Raw genomic sequence first — 19680 nt, 5'->3', positions numbered from 1 at the left:
AAGGGCTACATTCTCAGCTCTTACTCCATTCGATGGGGTCAAGGGGGTCAGTCAATCATTGTCATCCAAGGGGTTAAAGACATCGAAATTATTAGTAACTGGAATAGCAAATCTAAGCTGCCTCATCCCTCCCATTAGGTGCTCCTCGGGTGGTATCTGTGCGGCACGGTGATGTTTATAGAAATATCCAAGGGGTAAGATACTGATCCCCATTTGCGCCATGGACCAGTTACCTGCCCTTTCTAATATTGCATGAACTAAATCGGGTGACCCATAGGAAACTACTATACAGTCGCCTTCTCAAGACTTGTTCAAATTCCCTACCCAACTAACCCGTCTCACCATTTTGAATTCTGAAAAGAGCGGATTTACTAACCGTGTTCTCTTATTTAACTCATATAATGATTTGTTTTTCAAATTAGTCCAATATTCCAACACTCCCAGGGGCAATTTGTGAATGTTGGTTGGCACTATAGTATACAGTGTTGCTTCTGGAGGTAAGTGAAGTGTGTTGGTACCTAACAGTTCTCTCCCCAATTTGTTGTAGAGTCCCTTGTTCCTTAGGGGCTGTGCTTCCTCACCGCATACATGTTTAAACATATTAGGGAGAGATGTATTTTATGTATTTGACAGCTGTTCTTGGGTGGTACTTTGGGTGTGTGCTGGATCAGTAGCCCCCACTGACGTTACCCCTTTACAATTGTTAACTTGGCTGTTAGATAGAGCAGTGAAGGGAGCCGTTACTGGGCCTGGACCAGGAATGATGGACTTATCTTTTGGACGACAGTTAGGCCCGGTGGGCTGGGCAGTTTTGAAGTTGCCTAAGCTAGCCTGAGTTAGCTGAAGAGAATAAGTGCTCTTGTGGCTTAACTGCTTTGCTGATTTAGAGAAACAACACTTGCAAGCTTTTCAAGCTTGTAAATGCCCTCTTCCAATCTAGATAACTTTTGCATCAGCAGGTCCAATAAAGCTGATACAACGTCACCTAGTTTGGTCCAGAACCCTTTGCAGTCAGTGAACTGCGAGGAAGGTAGGGATGATGGAGGAGACACCCTATCAGCAAAGACAGTATTGGCCACTGAGTCATCGCCTTCCTCAGCAACGTTTCTTGCTACACCTCTACGCCCTCTTTTAGATAAAGGATAGGATTTTTTACTTACCAGGACCCGGCCCTTTCCGTTTCTTAGACTCAGATAAAGGACTATCCCCTTGAGTGATCTTACTTTTTTGGCCTCTAGTATGCACTTTCGGTCTAGTAACTATTTCACTTGTCTTTGAGGTGACACACAGCACGGAGACCTGATTAAGCAAAGTAGTAATTAGGGGTAAGGGAGATCCAGGAGAGTGGCCAGGATTAGAGTGGTCAACTAGGTCTACGTGAACAGAGGTTTCGGACTGTAGAGAAGAGGGTTGGGGCTCTAATGAGAGTCTACGCTCAGTAAAAGCAATTTGGTGAATAGGGACTAACTTAGCCCTCTGAAGGAAAGTGTCCAGAGTCCCTACCACTCCTTGACCCGTTAACGGATTCCTTTTGGCTAATTGCTTCTGCGCCATGTCCCCAAGGAAGATTTTTGACACTACAATAGTACAGATAACCCCCGTACCTCAGTTCTCAGTTTGTCTAATCACAAATCATGTGCCTGTATTTCGGAAAGAGGGACCATGCAAGACCAGCCCCCTTTGGCCTCTGACTGGCTCAGACGGGCCCACCCTTGGTCCGGGCTACGTCCCGCGCCACGGGTAGAGAGGCAGCACTTTATGCGTGATGACCACGCCTCCCCCTCACTTGCGGCAGCTGTGGCAGAGGTGTTGCACCCTGGGGGTTGAAGTCCTCTCCCAGGGTGTTGGCGTCGAGATTGAAGGAAAAGTGTGGCGACCCTCGTCCTACCAGGGATACCTCTAGACAGTCCGGTAGCGGCAGGTTCGGCAACGCAATTAACAAGGACTCCTATCATTTCATCCTTACTCTTCTTAAACCTTGTTTTGTTATTGCAGTATTAACCCAGCAGTCTCCTGAGGGGGTGGGGGGTTAGTGGGCAGCCCATCTTGCTTACTTTGGACTTTGTAATGCATGCCGTTGCGATGTATAAATGTTTGGGCCCTACTAAGTCAGCATCTCGAAAAACACGAATATATTTTTCTATAATGATGTTAAAAATGAAAACAAACGGATCTCCTGCCATCATGATCGTATTAAGGTGAAGACTGAAGACTCGCACTGAAGGTATAAGTCACTGACGAAATGTCACAAAAAGCCCTATTTTCCATAACATCGGACTTTCTTTTCTTGCTCATTATACAGCTAACCATTCTAGTTGTTTTACGTAGCTAATGCTGTTTTTGTCTCTGAAGGGTGGTGGAAGCTCACTATCATTTTTACAGTCTTTGATGTCATATAGCAGATAGTAAAACCAATTCAGCTAAGCAAGATCAACATAATTTGCCTGTTGTTCTTCTCCAGTCCAGGCTCTCTTGCTTTCCATGTTTTTCTTTGATACACAAGGGAATGTTTCAACATCATTGACTAAAAGATCATGAATGAGGGTTTAGTTGATGCATACATTTCTAGAACAGCTTTATGTTGGTTTTCTCCATTTTTAGAGGGTCTATTCTAAACCAGCTCGCTCCCTCCATTTCGAACCTCAATCTGTCTAGTTCTGTTTACTTCCATACTATCTATATATCATTACTAGGCACAAGGTCAAGACTGATTTGCATATGGCCATGTCTGAACTGGGGTGGCGTGGTGAGCAAAATAACGATGGATTAAACCCAGATCTGTGACCTGGGGTGAATGTTTTGCCAATGTGCAACATTCCGTCCGTCACCTTGTGTGTTATGCTGACTTCAGAGATCAGCATCAACCTGCATATTAACCCTCTGCGCTACTCTATAATGAGTGAAAACTGTCACCAAACTAAATCCTGATCTCGCTTAACAAGAAACATTATTCACCAGTTATCTTGACAATCTGCAATCTTTCTGTGCGAATAATTGAATGTTCTTGCAGTGTAGCAGTCTCTGCCTTTTTAGACTACGGTATTAGTTCAGATTAATCTATCTGTTTTTCTGTATTTTGGCCTCATTTCTATAAACGGCACTTCAGTTCCATCTGGAGAAGATAGGCAGCATGTATTTGTATTTGAATTATATGAACAAGATGAAATATAAAAGGTCTGCGGCCTGCCAATACCCCTCCAGCTAAAGAGGGTACCGATCAAAACGTGCTTCCCTGTTCTTTTTGCATTGCTATTCATGTTAAATCACACTGCGTGTGTAAAAAAAATATATATTGCCTTTGCTGTTCTCTTTAGAAAAGTGCCTAAAATTCCTGTTGTGTCCTCTTGCATGTGTGACTAACAAGCGCAATGGGTTGATGCCTTTTAAATACATAGGAACTGTTACTCATTAGTGGAGCTTCCTTAGCAATAGGGGAAATTGGCATCAGGAAAGCCAAATCAAACAGAAGGAAACCTCATAGTGAACGAGCTACTTGGGCGAAGGCACGCGTTTCTTGAACCGTTTTCTATGGCAAAATAAGATCACAGCATCTATTTTAGTATTTGAGGAACTCCCTTCAATAGGCCGCCCTACTGTGCCTTTCAACACGCTTGTTTTGTTTAAACGTATCTGCAACTAAAACATGATTGAAGGTCATTCTTCTTGATGCTGATTTTGTAAATTTAAGGCTGAATTCTTTAATTTTTTTATTTGCTGTTCAAAAACACCCTTAAGTTCTTACAATCAAAAGCTAAGTTACTCATCCGCTCGGGTGGTTTGTCGCAGGTTTTCTGCCATAGCAATGAATGGAACTGCAGCTCTTTCATAGTTAATAGCTCACTGTTCTATATTGGGATTTAAACTTATAAACTGCAAGTAACAAAAGGGGCTGTCTGACAGAAGCAGTAATGCACTGACCTATTTACATTGCATGCAATTTGTGATCTGCATGGTTCACCAGCATCTATGCATCAGGCATTTTAACCTCCTCCGCTACTTTATGACGAATCAAAACTTCCACTATACAAAACTCCGATCTCTCGGCAGCACGTCCATCAATGTTCAGAATTATCTTGACCTTTTTATGGTTGCCTATAAAGTGCTAGACAGTCTTTATCATTTTTTTTGCACACATCATCTTCAGGTGGGATCTTTTGATGGCTTGTGTGCTGCTCAGTCCTTCTTGTGACTTTTCTTGTTCACCCAAACTCAAACATTTGCACAGTTTGAATGGCAGGGAAAAGCTGCATCACATAAGGTGTAACACAAAATACAGATTTATAGACCAGTTTCAAATAATGGATGCTAATAATGAAGCACATGGGCACGTGCCTGTTTGGCCTAAACTGGAATCCCAGGTAACTATTCAGTAATTTTTCCTATTGTGGTCTCTAGACCTGTCCCATCCATAGTTTGTAAGTCTTTGAGCGTTTGCTAACTATCTTGTCTTCAATTGCAGGTTTCCAGTCTGTAAGGTATTTGGATTTGTGTGGTCAGGTGCGAGTACCCACAAAGACAGGTAATTCTGTTTAGGTTCCTCATTGGGTTGGGGGTTGCTGGGTAAATAGATTCACTATCTGCACCCCTTTTCTTTTGCAGTTTTGTGGGACCGTACTACAAATGTGTGTATACAACCTGAGAGAAAGGGTATGTCAGGCTCCTCTCCTACCCCTCCATAATTATATCATTCTTTCAACAAAAGAGAGCCAGCTATTGTGAATTTCTAGAAGACAAAATTGCCTAGGTGAACGAACACACACACTGACTGGACTATAACTATGGTCAAAAAACAAAACGGAAAAGAAACAAGGGGAAGAGACTATCTTATAAAAGAACCCTCACTCACCCTAGTGGTGACATGCTTCATCATAGGGTTCGTCACAGGAGGGGAAATATCCCTCCTGTGTGCTTCAACGCCTGCAATTGCAGCGGAGCCGGTGTAATGTTGGTGTGATGAGTGATCAGTGAGTGGTGAATTAAAAGATCCCAACTGTACCCCAAAAAAACTTTATTATAGGGCCAATTGTTCACGAATAAAAGGTGAAAAGTCACTTAGTGGCTTGAATTTATAACCCTTGTGACTTTATTTGGGTAAGGATGTCTAGTTATTACGTTATCTCATTACGCTACCCCAAGGGATGTCATCATTGGTTTCATTACTCAACAATCGCCTCCAGAATTCCACCAGAAGTACTGGCTTTCGAACAGGCTGTGATCAAAGAAATTGAATCTATCAAGACCCCAAGTCCGTTCAAAAATCTAACAGCTGGTGAATTTAGAGCTATACAGTCACTGCAGAAAAAGTCTAATATCGTGATCAAGAGTGCTGACAAAGGGGGAGGCATTGTCATCCAACATAAAAGTGCTTACGATCAGGAATGTAGGCGATTGTTGAGTAATGAAACCAACTATATCCCATTGAGAGAGGACCCATCTGAAAGTTTAAAAATTGAAATAATTGAACTTGTAATGACAGCAGAACAGGAAGGATGAGTTACGAAACAGGAGGATGATTTTTTGACAGTTTCAGAAGGTAAAATACCCTACTTCTATACTCTCCCAAAAACACACAAAGGGGTTTTACCACCACCAGGGTGACCAATTGTGTCGGGACTGGGCTCTTTACTTGAACCTTTCTCCAAGTACTGTGATTTCTTCTTAAGACCAATTGTAGAAGCTACCAGTACTTATATTAAGGACACCAAAAGCCTACTTGCTTTGTTGGAAACTGTAATTTTACCAGAAGGTCAATGTTTTTTGGCAACATTAGACATTGAAAGCCTTTACACTTGCATTCCGCAAGATGTGACCATTGAAGTAATTGCTAACATCTTAGATACTTGCATGTGGGATTATAAGACATCGAAGTCCTTTGTGGTTGACTGTGCCTCTTTAGCCCTCAAGAGAAACTTTTTTCAGTATGAAGACCAGTTATACCTACAAGCTACCGGTACCTCAATGGGCAGCACCTTTGCCCCGAGTGTGGCCGGTTTGTATGTCTTTAACTTTGAAGAAAGACATATTTTACCATCTGACAATCCGTTCGCTGATAACATCATTCTATGGCAAAGGTACATAGACGATGTGCTGCTGGTTTGGAAAGGGAGTGAAGAAACACTATGTACCTTTTTCGGTTGGATCAATGGTCGTGATTCACATTTTAAATTCACATATGAATTCCATGAATCGACAGTAGTGTTCCTAGATGTGACTATTTCCTGGGTAGGGGAGAGGTTAAAAACAAAAACCTACTACAAACCAACCAACAAAAATAATCTTCTACATTATACCAGCTTCCACCCCCAACCATTAAGGGAGAACCTACCTTTTGCGCAGTACCTCCGCATTCGGAGGAACTGCAGTACTGTGGAATATTATAAAGAACAAGCTAAGCACCTGACTGTCAAAATGCACAATCGAGGCTACCCAGAACATCTACTAACAAGGAGTTACAAAAGGGCAAGGAATCAAAATCGAGACTCCTTGTTAGAGGAAAACCCAATCAATGAGAACAATGAGGCTCCCCTTACATGCGTCACTACATATAATACAGCATCAAACGTAGTGAGTCGCTGCATTAAGAAACATTGGAGAATCCTCACCTCTAATAATTGTAATTGGGACAAGCCACTCTTCTCTTATAAGAGAGCGAAAAGCCTGAAAGACTCTTTAGTCCACACGCGCCCCCGGAAGACGCAGGAATCTGCTCAAAGTGTTCTGAATGCCTGGGGTCTACCACCTGTAGTGGGGCACTACCCCTGTGGTAGTTGTAGTGTGTGTCCTTTCACCACTAGTTCTAAAACTCTACAACTGGAACCCAATAAGATCTGGGAACAGAGATGCCACACCAACTGCAACACCACCAACGTTGTCTATTTAATAACCTGCCCCTGTGGTCTACATTATGTGGGAATGACCAAAAGGATGGTCAAACTGCGCATATGCGAGCATAGGAGCAGCATTAGGTGTGGTAAAAGTAATACGAAAATGACTACACACTTTCTAGAACATCAGCACTCTCCTAGTGATATTCACTGGACAGTGATTGAACATATGCAGAACGGCAATGAGCAAAAACTGTTTGAGCAGGAGCAAAGATGGATATACCGTTTGTCGTCCCATCAAAAGGGACTCAATGATGACATCCCTTGGGGTAGCGTAATGAGATGATGCCCATCACGCAGTTTTGTAAGCCCTAAAAGAACTTGTATGCCAAAGAACTAGACATCCTTACGGGGTTTTTCGCTTTATGAGTGAATTCATATATTACGCATATACTATTGACGACAAACATCTTGTCCAAAACAGTTAAAAATAGATGAATTCCAATATGCATTTCTGAATTGATAACACGACTTGTTTACAAATAAGGTTAGCGGTCTAGCCTTCTATGTAGTTCTTACCGGAAGAGGGGTTTACCACTGACAGTGTTAGCGCAATGAGGGCACTCCCCCCTGTCTTTCATCAATCTGTTTTGATGTTTATAAACGTCTCAAGAATTTTAAATAGGCCGCGCTATTCCTCATAAATAGTTGCAGACTGTAGGATTGATTATTAATTACGTAATAAGCAGGAGTTGAGCTCGAAAGAATGTAGTGTCTTCGGCAATTATCTTCCGGACATGTGACCTATGACGTAGTCACGTACACGCAAGGCGGTCCTTAATACTATCATGGCGCCATTGCGAGTATGATCCGGATGCCAGTGAAAGTAACACTAGGTTCCAGGCGGCGAGTCGTCCGTTTGAAAGTAAGCGTTTTTTCATTCCTTTACATCATGCTGAATATCGAGAGTCCTCATTGCTGTGATAATAACGCTAACAGCACGGAGGGCTAACGCCTGATAATTCGCCCTGTTTGTGTTTGTTTTTCATAGTAAAAACGAGACGTGAAGACATTGCCACACTGAGTGTCCATGTGGCACGTCGCTTTTCCAGACGGAGTAAGTGTTTAAAATGTGATTCTCTTCTCTTGCTCAAAATGTGTCTGCTGGGTTGGTCCTAGAGACCCCTTAAAAGAGGTCAGAGTCAGAGGACTACAATTTCATGAGCTAACGAACGGTGTTTTAGATGACATATTAAACTCCCTTGATATATTCGCCTTTGATTAGAAGGGCAGGTAAAACAGCAGAATTCCTGCTTATTTTTTACGATTAGAGTGAATATTAGCAAGCAAAATGTAGCATAATATAGTAACTTTTGACATAAAGTGGTCAAACAACGGATATAGTTACATCTATAAATGCATTTGTTTATGTACAGATTGTATCCGGGCAATTTGCAGGAGGATTGACTGCGGGTAAAACCGTGAGTTTTTTGTAGGAGAGTATCAATAATTTTGGTCTTCTCAGATTGGTCCTCACGGTGTGGGCACACCTTAGCGTGTGTGGACCCCCGGAGGATGGTTTTTTGATTATTAAATTGGTCCTGAAGAAAGCTGAGCTGAGACAGCATATACAGCAGAAACATGTTGACCACCCACATAAAGTCACTAGGGTTATAAATTCAAGCCACTAAGTGACTTTTCACCTTTTATTCGTGAACAATTGGCCCTATAATAAAGTTTTTTTGGGGTACAGTTGGGATCTTTTAATTCACCACTCACTGATCACTCATCACACCAACATTACACCAGCTCCGCTGCAATTGCAGGCGTTGAAGCACACAGGAGGGATATTTCCCCTCCTGTGACGAACCCTATGATGAAGCATGTCACCACTAGGGTGAGTGAGGGTTCTTTTATAAGATAGTCTCTTCCCCTTGTTTCTTTTCCGTTTTGTTTTTTGACCATAGGTATAGTCCAGTCATTGTGTGTGTTCGTTCACCTAGGCAATTTTGTCTTCTAGAAATTCACAATAGCTGGCTCTCTTTTGTTGAAAGAATGACCGTACTACAAATACAATTACTCAGGCATACATGAGTACAGGCAGAACAAACAGGTAATTGTTTGGTAGAGTTAAACTAGTGCATCTTGTACATTGTAGCATAACATACTTACCCATGTTTTCTTCTGTTGCGGGTTTTGCAGACAGTACTCACACATTTAAACTGATGTACGTGAGTACAAGCAGAACAGGTAATTGTTTGGTAGAGTTAAACTGTGGTGCACCTTGTATATTGTAGTATAACAGCATACCTTACCCATGTTTTCTTCTGTTGCATGTTTTGCAGATAGTACCGCACACATTTAAATGGGCGTACGTAAGTGCAAGCAGAACTGGTAATTGTTTGGTAGAGTTAAACTGTGGTGCATCTTGTACATTGTAGTATAACATACTTACCCACGTTTTCTTCTGTTGCAGGTTTTGCAGACAGTACCCCACACATTTAAACTAGTGTACGTGAGTACAAGCAGAACAGGTCATTGGTAGAGTTAAACTGTGGTGCATCTTGTATATTGTAGTATAACAACATACCTTACCCATGTTTTCTTCTGTTGCAGGTTTTGCAGACAGTACCCCCACACATTTCTGGTTTAAATATTTTTATTGATTTTAAAAAGGATAGGCATACAAACATTTAAACCATAAATGTGTGGGGGTACTGTCTGCAAAACCTGCAACAGAAGAAAACCCCCACACATTTAAACTGGTGTTCCTGAGTACAAGCAGAACAGGTAATTGTTTTAGTTGAGTTCCCTTATGGCGCACATGATATATTGCTGTATCACACTGTGCCATAATAATCTTTACTTCTATTGAAGGCTCTACAGGGGAAACATCCTTTACAACGCAAATTTTACAACGCACTACCATTACGATGCAACTTTTACAACGCAAGTCATTACAACAAATTGCGCTGGAGGGCGCTCTAGGATAGGGAATAGTTTAATTACTATCCAACACTTCCCTACTATCCATGGGGACTGGAGTTGGAATAGTAAATTAAACTATTCACTCTCCAGTGCCCCCCAACGCAAGTCGTTATAACGACTTACGTTGTAAAACCTGCGTCGTAATTGCATGCGTTGTAAAAGCATGCGTTGTAACGTCATACATCCCTCTACGGACAGTGCAACATATAAGTTCGGAAGGGAAAGGCAGAGAACAGAAAAATCCAGGTAATTACACTCTACGTTTTGCCGGCGATGCCTCAGTACTATGTGACTGATAGCATTCATGAGCATAGGCGCCAACGTAAGCCATGTTCCTTTATTTTGCAGACTTTGTGGCACAGTAGGTTCAAACCGACGGGCACAGGTATGTTCAAGCACAAAGCTGTACCTTTGGGAGAGTGCATTGCTTCCCCACAAAGGAAGAAATGTTTCCTTGCATTCAAGGAAGAGTGGATGAAGGAAATTGTGGAGGCCCAGACACAGAAGTTATGAAGTAAGGTTTGTGTGCAACTCGGGGAACTATTTCAATACAGTCCAGACGTGGGCTTGATTTGCAAAGCATGTGCTGAAGCCAAGATTGTTGGGGGCTTTTCTACAGGGAAAAAATGGGGTGATGGCTGGAAACTAGATTACATGAAACGCTATCTAATTAGCAAAGTTCACGTGTCTGCCATGTTGATATTGAGAAACAGAAGTGCTGCTGCCAAGTTTGGTGAAGGAGTGCGGACAATGCTGACAGAAACTGCCACTGACAAAGCAAATAGAATGGAAGTAATGAACGACAAAGATCTATGCCTGAGGAGATAAAGATTCTCATCAACAACGTGTTGCTGCAGTCCAGATGAATACATCAATGTTATCTGTACAAGACATTCATGACCACCTAGCTTTGTATGTGAAGATACCAGATAGCTAGAGGAGCAAGAACTATGCCTTTGAGTTCCTTGAGGCTATCAATAGCGTGATACACTGAGAAGCTATGGCAGAACTTCGTCATGCACATTGATAATTGATGAGAGCACAGATATTTCTGTTACAAAAATGTTCATCCTGTACTTCAAGTTCCGACCTGTAACCTCAACTGAGCAAAAAACACTGTTTGGGGGCATAGTGAAGCTGACTAGCTGTAATCCTGAGGCTATCACTACTGCTGTGAAAGAATTCTACACTGCCAATGAACTGGACCTCATGAAAATGGTCATGTTCACATTCGATGGTGCGTCTGTGATACCGGGTAAAAATGATGGTGTAGCTACTCGCATTAAATAATCCATTCCTCATCTAGTTGAGCAGCATTGTGTCACCCACCAAGAAGATTTGGAAGTTGAAGATGCCTGAAAGAGGGTTGCAATGAATAAAGAGATGGAGACATTATTGAGGACTGTCCAAGGAAGTCCAAGCTCAATGAAATTAAATCAGTCACTAAATGTGAAGTGGTCTCTTTTCGACCACTGAATGAAGTCTGGTGTCTATCATGGCATTTTGCTGTTGGTGCACTAATTTGTAATTATGAGGCTGTTCTTAAGTACTTTGAGCATGAGAAAGTTGAGGAGAATGATCCAGTTGCTAAATATTGTTACAAAAAGCTATCAGACTCCAACTACCATATTTCCCTTGCAGTACTTCATGATTTTCTGGGTGAATATGCATCTGTGTGCAAACTATTCCAAAACAGTTCTTTAACTACTGTTGAAGCTGTACAGTATGCAAGAGCAAAGATTGGGCTGTCTTTTGGAGCAACAATGTAAGAGATCTTTCTGATGGTGTTGTACAAGAAAAGGCAAGAGTTTGACAGTGGGCCTGTTTTGTCTTTTGTTTCCCTTCTTTGTGAGCACATGCAAAAAAGGTTCCCTGAAGATGAACTGAAAGAATGGGCAAGTTTTGAATTCCAGGAAACAGCAACACAATCACATTTTGATTTTGGGACTGAGAATATACAAAGACTTGTTGAAAAGTATAAAAATGTCTTGGTCCTGGGTGATTGTGAAACACCGGAAGATGTTCGACAATACAGAGACAATCAATATGTGGTGGTAGAACATGTAAAGGGTGGGTTATTAACCACCTTTCAAGACATGGTGAATTTTACTGTATGCAATGCTGCTCAGTATAGTGTGGTGTCTCAACTTGTTGATACCTGCACAACATTTCAAGCATCTAGTGCAGATTGTGAATGAGGATTCAGCCTCATGAACATCAAGAGTAAATCGAGAAATAGACTAGAGCAGAAGCATTTGGATATGCTGATAAGGACAAAGGCCTACCTCCTGAATGGGAAAGTTGATCTTGACAGAGTTTATCAGCACTGGAAAAATGGCAAGGATTGACGTGAGAAGCAACCATGTCACCCATCTAGCGATGGCACTTGACTTGTGTGATTGGCCCTCTCCCACAGTCCATGTTTGCCTGGATGTCACATATTTCACAAACTATCTCTTACGGGATAGCCCAACATTACTCAGTAGCTTGCACATCAAATTGTTAATATGTTATGTCATTTTGTAACTTATTGTGTATATTTAATCTTGTATAGGCTTTCAACATTTCCCCACCCAATGAACAGTGATCCAGTTAAGAATATTTACTAAAATCTTATGATGGTACCACCGTTGGAGTCTTGTGCTTTTCTAAACCTGAAGTGTACTTGCCTGTGTAACCAATTCATGTCATGGAGTGTGTATCCAAATTGCAAATCTGCCTTAAGCCCCTTAACGTGGGCTGTATGTGTGGAAATGCACAGGCTTTTCAGTTTTTTTAAGCAAAAGTTTGGAGTGATATTTGGCGTTGCGCACGAGTGCGGTCTGGTTCCTGGCGCTCATAGCCAGGGCTGCAGAGCACAGAGACCCTACAATGCTGCACACAGAGGACAAAATTAGAGCGAACATTGCTTATAACCACAGTTTTTTTAGGGTTTTGAAAACACTGGAAAAAAACCACCAGAATTGACCAGAAATAGAAACTGAAAACAGGAAAACCTAATAATAATGTATTTTCCGGCTGTCTTGTTGCCCTCCTGTCCTGAAGAAGACTCGCCATGATGCTACTTCAAGATACGCCTGGGAAGGCTAGCAAAGTTTCCCTCCCTTCTGTTAGAAAGTGGCTCCAAAACCCCACTCCCCAGTCTCTCTCAGGGGTTCTGTGGAACCTCATTGCTGCCTCATACCCCTTGAACCACTGATCAATGTCCTCACTCTTCACATAATCCTTGATCACTTCCTTGGGGATGTATACCCTCCCTTCTCCAGGCTCTGACGGTAAACTGCCACAATTAAAACTGGACTCCACACTCTTGGCTTTTATGTCAGGCTCCCTTAAACCTCTCTCATGCTTTAAGAGCATCCTATTTTCCTCCATGGCCAGTTTCTGCCTCTCTAACTCAAATGTCTTATCCTCCATGTCACTCTCCTTCCCCAACCTGAGCTTAGCAGGCTCCAACTCATGCACTTTGCTTCTCTCTAGAGACAGCCTCTTTGATGACACACCGCTGCCACCCCGGACGGTAACTTACCCAATAGCCCATCCTGCTGCCTATCTAAATTCTCAGCCTCCACCATATGCTCCTCGGTATGCTCACTGGCATTCCTTGATTCTAACCAGGCCCTCAGTGCCTTTTGGTATTCCTCCTTTCTGGTGAGGCCTCTTACTGAGATTTTAAATGTCTTGCAGACAACTTTCAAGTGTGGCACAGTGTAGGTTTCAACCCTATCCTGATCAAATCCAATATCCACAGATGCAATTGATGCTGTTTTTGTCATGGTGAAAATTGGCAGTTCTCATGTTGCACAAAATTCCAAGAAGAAAATGTTTCACCAATTGTATGTGGTTGCGTGACGGTCTGCACTATACTAGAAGTGTATTCTAATCACTGTATGTAGCGCACAAATGCAATTCCAGATCATCACTGCTTTGCAGAAACAGACACTGCAGGCCAACCCCAGACAGCACACAGCAAAAGCGCAGTACTTCTTCAGTGTCTCCAGCTATTCTCCTTGTAGAGCTTCCTCTTGAATTTCAGAAATGACCTAAAAGTCTGGGATCTGGGCCCCACTTTTTATAACACAAATTCCTTTGTTTCCTGGTGTCAGAGAAGCTCTTTGCCCAGCCAAAACCACTTCTTTCCTCACTGGTGCAGCTTCCTGGCAGGAGGTGGAGACAGCATTGTCCAAGGCAGACCAGGCCCATTAAAGTGTGAAAGAAATCTCCTCCCCTACTCTGAATGCAGCAGCCCAGGTCTATTCAGACCAGCACTGACTCATCCTGGAAAGGCAGAACACATCACCTCCCCTCCCCAAGTGGCTGTACAAACAGAATGCACATCCCCAGCCCCTGTCACTCCAAAGCCAGACAGCTAATACACAAACCTAGCAGAGGCACACAGGATGGCTAAGCAAGAAAATACCTACTTTCTAAAAGTGGTATTTTCAAACACAGAATGTAAAAATCATCCTCACTAAAAGATGCATCTTTATATTCTTTTATATTCTGAGTTCAGGTATACTAAACTTTATGTTCCAATCTTGTCCCAATGGGAAGTTATATTTATGAGGTGTTATAAATGAGCTCCCATATACACTGCAACCTGCCCACAGGGGGTACCTTGGGCCTACCTGTGAGGTGACTCACATGTAAGAAAAGGGAAGGTTAGGGTCTGGCAAGTGAGTGCTCTTGCTAGGTCGACATGGCAGTACCAGACTGCACACATGCACTGTAATGGCAGGCCTGAGTCCCTTTTGCAAGGCTGCTGGGGTGGGTGACACAATCAGTGCTGCAAGCCCACTAGCAGCATTTGGTGTACAGGAACTGGGCACACACACTGCACTGTACTAGGGACTCAACAGTAAACCAAATAAGCCAACCAGCAAAATCGAAGTCCAACACACAGTAAAAACACAGGAGGCACAGGCAAAAATACAGGGAAAACCTCGCCAAGGATGCCAGGTCTAACAGAAATTATGTAGGTAAGTGGGGAGTTGTACTACCCTTAGGTGTGTGGGGTTACCCCACCACCTCCTGTTGTTTTCTCAATTGAGGTGGAGCTCACCTCAAATGTATTGTCTGTGATGAGGACATGGGATGTATGATAACACTGAAGAACTATCGGACAGTGAAGGGTTCTGAAAGCGATTCGGGCAGTGTGATATATTTCAAAGGACAAGTAATGGGACAGCATGAGGGAAACTAAAGTGCATCAAACAGTGGGGTGCTAAATGGATAATTTAGACTATGTTAGTTAAGGTTTGTTGTGGGTGTTCAATTGGACTGGACCATGGGAAGGTGCAAATGTGGTCAAGACTCTGTAGGTCCGCCACATGATTTGCACTGGGCGAGGTGCTGCAGAAGTCCTTGGTGGTAGGAAATACTTGGGGAACTGAAGCAGTATAACCCGTTGCATGAATCGAGCAGTGCAGGGGGTCTGGAAACCGTGAGCTGCTGAACTGGATTGAGGCAGGTTCAGGCATATTACGTTTCAGTGGAGCCACAGATTATGGCATGGGTGTCCAATTGGAAGAGTTACTTGAACAGTCTCAGCTCCCAGCTCAGGTTTCCCCAGTACCCCTCAGACACCACGTGCTCCGGAGTGCAAGCTATTATAGGTCCCTTTGGTTGCAAGAATGGGTCCCTTGGACTCTGCAAGCTTCCCCGGCAGTCTTCTAACTCCTCATGCCTAAGCACCTCAGGTGGCTGCTGATCTTTACGAGCACGCACCTCTGTACAGTGTGATGACAGTGTACATCAGGACAGTCCTTGTCCCACCCAGCAATCACTTCCACCCATTTCCAACGCACCCTGTGCGGCCCTTACGATCTTGTCAAAACGTTGAGATCCTTTAAGTCCCTGGGATCTCGTAGACATGAGACAAGCCACCCGACCATGGGAGAGTAATGAGGGACCCAGGCCACAACAGTTGCCACTTAGTTGCTGCCCAGCAACGTCCAGACAAAAGCCACCAAGGCATAGTCCTCTTCCTGGAGCACAACAAGCTCCAGTCCACCACATTTCTGTGGATAGTCCAGTTGCAGTCCCTCCTGCCCAAATTATTCCTTGAGTTGATGTTCCAGCATCGAACCAACATAGTATGGTTTTAAATTCAAAAGCATCTCTACTTTCAAAGACCAGGCCCCAGTAGTTATACCCACATTGGCCTTCAAAAATTTGATCAGTTCAAAAGGCCCCCTTTGAAATGCACAGGACCTCTCTAAATGTAGTCCTATCTGCCATCCTACCCCTGGAGGTTTGATCACTATCTTTAGGAGGGCGAAGACCCTGCCCCTTGGCCTGTAGGTGCCAATTCTACCCCCAACTAACAGTCTCAGAGAAGCCCCTCAGAGTCACAGGTCCACAGTTTCCGGTGAGCCCCTATTTTATGGCCTTCTTTCTGCGATTCACAGATGTAGCGGTCCCCCTGGCTCCCACATGTGAATAGGTGACTGGTGACAGCCTTGAACATCGAAATGCCCACTTTGCCAAAGTAGCATTTCCACCACCGTAATGCTAAATCCACTCACACTACCAGAGAGGATTCTTCATTATGAACTCATCACTACCAAACACTATACTGCTACTATTCTGCCCGTAGGAAATACAGCTCAATAGCCATCCCCTACATTCCCCCATACTAATCCAATGCGAGAAACAGGCCCTGTTGAACAGAACAGACCGACCAGTGTAATTCACGACCCTTGCATGCAACCCTCATGTGCACATGCCCTACCTCTTCCCAGCACAGCACTCTGTCCTCAGAGAGAGCTCCAATATAGCAAGAGAAATGCAGAACCTTGGCACATAACTTTTTAAATGCCAAGCCGAGCAACAGTAACTGGGCGCACAGGCCCCACCAGGGCAAACCTATCGCACAATCAATGAGCTACCTCTGTGGATGCACAACCAGTGTTGCAGACTTTCGGAGGAGCATTCGAGATACATGCCCTGGATATATGTCTTACTCCTTTACAAGGTACTTACAGCTAACTCGAATCAGCCAATCATGTATACACCATTCACCAGTATGAATATGACGAGCTCAGTTCTTTGTAATTTTAATCAAAAGGAGACTAGCTCATGATTTAAATAAGAAGACTCAAGTATGTTTCGTCACGGGATGGGAACACCTGGTGAGTGTGTTCAGAAAGCCCTCACCCACCAACCTAGTTGGTGGCATGCTTCATCATCGGGCCCACCCAGTGACACCTAGCGTGTCCCGGGTGTGCTTCGACGCCTGATTACAGCGGAGCAGGTATGTTGCTGAGTGTGCAGTGAAGGGTGTTATGAAGGTGAGATTTAAAACGGCTAGGCGGGGGTCCCAGTACCCAAAGGTAAATTAGACTTTAATACCTGGGCCTCCGTCAGCGGTTAAAAATAAGGCTGTTGGACGTTAGAGGCGAGTTACGACCTCCATCATCCGGTGGGTCAACATGTTTCAGCCAGTGCCTTATAACTATGCTGGCTTTCTTCAGGACCTAAGTAAAAAGGTGAGTGCAGTGAAACTAGTGGAGTGTAGTTCAGACTATGTGTCTACACGCCCTAAGGTGTTTATCTATGTGTGAGAGGGGGATTCCCATCTCAAGAACACCTGTACACGTAACATATATGGACAGAGACAAAACATACAGTGAAAAAGAGAGTCATTCGGTTGTATTTCATTAGACATAACCGTTTGCCGTCACTACAGCGATTGGGGTGTAGGCTATAGGAGGCTAGGGTGTAATGGTATTGGTGGTACCATTAGGTGAAAAACGCACATATAATACGGGAGTGAGGTGGCTAAAACACGAGTATCACACATGCAGTGCATATGTGTATAGCGGCGCAAGAAAGCATTCTTACACTAGTTTTAGCTAATTGGGACCTCAAGGTTGAGAGGTGGCAGGGGCTTGGCCCTATGGAAATAAGAAGTTTGGACCACAGTGATTAGGAAGACCTGTAGGGAGGGAAAGCGCTTACCTATGGTAGTGGTGGTAGTCTCTCATACTCACAGTACTGCTGGGCAGAGCCTGCTCTGGACCTGTAGTGCCTCCTTCGCATACCGGTAAGTAATGGCCATCTGAGCTTGGTCTTAAGTACTGTGCTTAATTGAATAACCGGATGCACCTGCTGGCTGGAGGTAATGGTAGAGAGACTCGGAGAGCCGAGTCATGGTGCAAGAGAGAGCTCTCGCGCGCTATCTACGCAAGCGCAGTGCTCGCGTATGTCAACGCGCATGCGCGTGTAGTGTCTCTCTCGCGCATGCGCAAAGGTTCCTAGACCGTTATGCAGCATGGTATCATGCGCGGTCGAGTAGTGTTCAAATCGCGCGTGTATGACACTGGGATCAGAAAACCGGGCTTGTTGTTGGTCAAGAATTTAACAATTACTGTTTGTGCGTACTATCAGTTCAGACATACGCGCACTGAGGGGGCTTAGGCGCAAAGGTGCTAACTGTGCAGGGTGAGACTGCTAAGAGGGTGTATTACAGTGGGGGCTGTGATTGTAACATACAAAAGACAGAGATGTGTAAATACAGCGTGCGACCTTAGTGCAAGGTCAGGGGTTCAACCATATCTCAAAGGACCTCAGAGCTAGGGGCTCTACCTCAGCGGAGCTATGGAGTAGGGGACAGGTAATGGACCAATAGATTCAGGGGGACCGGGGTATGTTGGTTATTGGTATGTCAAGGAGTTCCAGGGGATGGCATCATTAAGTCCCTGGCTCGCTGTCGAAAGGCGATATATCCAACGTTGTTCTTCATTCAATAACTTTTTGTCATTGTCCATTGTGCTTTCAGGGATTTGTTCAATGACCGTCCAGGTTAGGTCATTGGGAGTGTGACACTGTGTAATAAAGTGATTGGTCAGTTTGCTGATATTTTTGTTGCATCTTATTGTGCTGCGATGTTCCGTTATTCTGGTTTTGATCTTTCGTGTCGTCATTCCGACATAGCGTAGGCCACATGTGCAAGTTATAAGGTATATTAGGTTGCGGGAGTTACCGTTGGTGGGACTCCTTTGGGTCCAGACCCTGTTAGGTTCCAAATCCAGGGTTTTGGTTGGCCTGGTGAGGTGGCAGACACTGCAGTCGTTGCAGGGATAGTGCCCAGTGACCTTGGGAAGGCCCCATGCGTTCAAAACTGTGTTGGTAGGCTGTTCCGGGGGTGGTCTTGGGCGGGTGTTGACCAGGCGGTCTTTTAAGTTGTTACATCTTTTATATGCGAATCTCGGAGTGTCCCAGTCCCTCTCTCCGGAATTGATTATTCTCCAGTGTCTTCTGATAATCTTTGTCACCTCGTTGGACGCCGTGTTGTAAGTGGTGACACAGGTAATGGGTTGATTTTCTTGGTTTTTGACGACAGTTTCCAAAAGAGCGTCACGGTTCTGGTTTCTAGCTCTCTTTTGTGTTTTCTTAATGATGGCTTTGGGATAGCCTCGATGTTCCAGTTTGGTAGCCAAGTCGGTGCTTTGTCTTTTGTGGTCCGAAATGTTGGTGCAGTTTCTTCGTATACGTAAAAACTGTCCGTAGGGCAGGTTTTCTCGAAGTGCACGTGGGTGAAAGCTTGTGAATTCAAGCAGTGAGTTCCTTGCGGTTGATTTGTAGTAGGTTGTGGTGGCCAGGGTTCCATCCTTGGCCGTGATGTCCAGGTCTAAGAAGGGTAGTTGGTTGTTACTGGCTGTGCAGGTAAATTTTAGGTATGGGTCCCTTTTGTTAAGCCAGGTCATGAATCTGTCCAGGTCGGTTTGTGTGCCCTGCCAGATCACCAGGATATCATCTATATACCTGCGCCAGGTCAGGATATGGTGGATGAAGGGGTTGGTCTCTGTTGCAATGTGGTGCTCCTCAAAATGGTGGACATATAGTCCCGCTATGCTTGGGGCAA

Source organism: Lissotriton helveticus, chromosome 5_1 (assembly GCF_964261635.1).
Source record: "Lissotriton helveticus chromosome 5_1, aLisHel1.1, whole genome shotgun sequence".
Taxonomy (NCBI): domain Eukaryota; kingdom Metazoa; phylum Chordata; class Amphibia; order Caudata; family Salamandridae; genus Lissotriton; species Lissotriton helveticus.
This window is presented reverse-complemented; position numbering follows the sequence as displayed.